Here is a 2,153-nt window from a genome sequence, read left to right as displayed (position 1 = left end):
GCGAATAACGCGACGTGATAAAAACATGACTTTAAACTATGAACACGTGGTTGGAAAAAGAATAAATAGCAAATTGTTATATGTTACAGAGGAAAAACAATTATATTCCAAAAAAACTATTAAAAAAGAAAAATATTTTTATGCTTGTTACGTGAAAACATGCAAAGCGAGGGTGTTTTTGGAAAGTGAGGTGTGTTATAAGGTTAAAGATTTCATTGATCATAATCATGAAACTCAGGAGAATACGTACAGGGAATTAAAGATTATGAATAATATGAAGACATCCTGTATGGAAATACATCAAGATTCCACTGAACCGAGCGTTCTTGGAAGCATACGAAAAATATTTCAAAGTACTTGCGTTGAGTAGGTTCACTCTTATTTTTATTATTTATTTTAATTAATCACCTAATTTCAGATACCCGGTGGAAACAAAAGATATTGATTTTTATAAAATCCAACGAAATTGCCAAAAACTGGCAAATAAGCAATTTCTAATTTCTCCTAAAACACCAGCTGATGTTATCAAAGCATTTCAAGATGAAGTAACTTTGAAAAAATTTGGGTATACAAAACATACCGGCGATGATGCCTCAACATTTTTTAAGATATGCTATGATGCAAAAGACTTTGCCTATTGTTTGTTTTGTTCTGACAAAATAATAAATCTAATGAAAGAAAATATTTCTTCAAATGTAGAGAGAAAAATACTGGTTGATGCAATATTTTCTGTTTTACCTATTGGTAGCTTCAAACAGCTTTTAATTATTCACATTGAATATTTTGAATCGGTATGTTGATAATAATATTCAATTTGATAAATTTTAAATATTTTTTTTTGTTTTCCTCAGGTGTTTCCTGCTATATTTGTTCTTATGAACAAGAAAACAAAAAAAAAGTTACGAACATGTGTTTAACTATATTAATACTAATGTGGTAAAATTAGACGGAGCGGTGTTTATGGCGGATTTTGAAATTTGATTGCGTAGTGCTATAAAAAAAACATTTGAACATTCTAAGCTATTCGGGTGCTGGTTTCACTATTGTCAAGCAGTACGAAGAAATATTGCTACAAAACACAAGAATCTGGCGGAATTTATTAGGCAAAACCGAAAAGCATCTATATCTTACCACAAAATATTGTCACTCCCATTATTACCGGAGACACACATTGTTAATTGCTTTTCCATCAACAAAGAAGAAATTGCCACTTTCGACCACTTGTTTAAATTTGAATCTTTTTTAAAATACTTTGAAGAGCAATGGCTAAAAAAGTAAGTTGTTTTACATTAAATTGTTTTTAAAAATTATAAATATTCGAAATATTATAGATTGGTCCAAGAAATCTTTCGGTCTTTGGAAATAAGACCCGTACAACATCAGCTGTAGAATCGTATAATGCTGTGCTTGCCAAAATAATCCCAAAACAAGGGAATTTTTTCAAATTTGTGGGGCAGTTACAAATGGAGGAGTATCGCAAAAGTAGGGAATTAGAATTGGTTATCAACAGCGGTGGTGCCTTAGGGAAACCAAAAAGAAAAACAAAGGAAAACGTTATGAGAGCAAATCTAATTGCTAAAGCGGAGACGGACCTGCTTAATGGACTCATAACCGCTACGAATTTCTTGGATAGAATGGTCTTCTCTAGAAACAAAATAGTAACTGATATGGAGCCCTTTGAAGATATATTCGAAGATTTAGAATACATGGAAGAAGAATCTGAAGTCGAAGAAGAATCCAATGCCACGGAAGAAGGTGCAGCAAATCCTCCACTGATATGCATAATTTGTTTGGAAAACAAACCTAATATTTTGCTTTTGCCATGCAAACATTTAAAATTGTGCAGTGACTGCACATCTAAAATAGAAGCACAGAGTGTGGCAAACAATTTTAATAAATTTAAATGCCCTTTTTGTCGTCAAGATGTTGACGAACATTTACATATTTTTATTTAATTATTTTCTTTTTCTCACATTTTCATATTTTCATTTAATTCTTTACCTTTTTCTTTTTAAATATCACATACATATGTATAATTGAATTTTTGTTAAAATTTTGATTTAAAAACTTGAAGTTTAAAGCAAGCAAAATAAATTAAAAATGAAGTAAAGTGGGGCTAAAGTCATTTTCGTGGGGATTAATTCCTTTTTTTT

At 30.7% G+C, this 2,153-nt stretch overlaps 1 protein-coding gene across 3 annotated transcripts in view; it reads left to right on the top strand.

Annotated features, from left to right (window-relative positions):
• The window catches only part of LOC118749524 (CUGBP Elav-like family member 2), a gene marked incomplete at its 5' end in the record, with an annotated part of 442,012 nt that overhangs the window by 302,318 nt on the left and 137,541 nt on the right, over nt 1-2,153 (top strand).

Source organism: Rhagoletis pomonella, unplaced genomic scaffold (assembly GCF_013731165.1).
Source record: "Rhagoletis pomonella isolate Grant_MI unplaced genomic scaffold, Rhpom_1.0 Rhpom_scaffold_00017, whole genome shotgun sequence".
NCBI classification, from domain to species: domain Eukaryota; kingdom Metazoa; phylum Arthropoda; class Insecta; order Diptera; family Tephritidae; genus Rhagoletis; species Rhagoletis pomonella.
The sequence above is the reverse complement of the archived record's forward strand: the minus strand, read 5'-3'. Positions and strand labels throughout refer to the sequence as shown.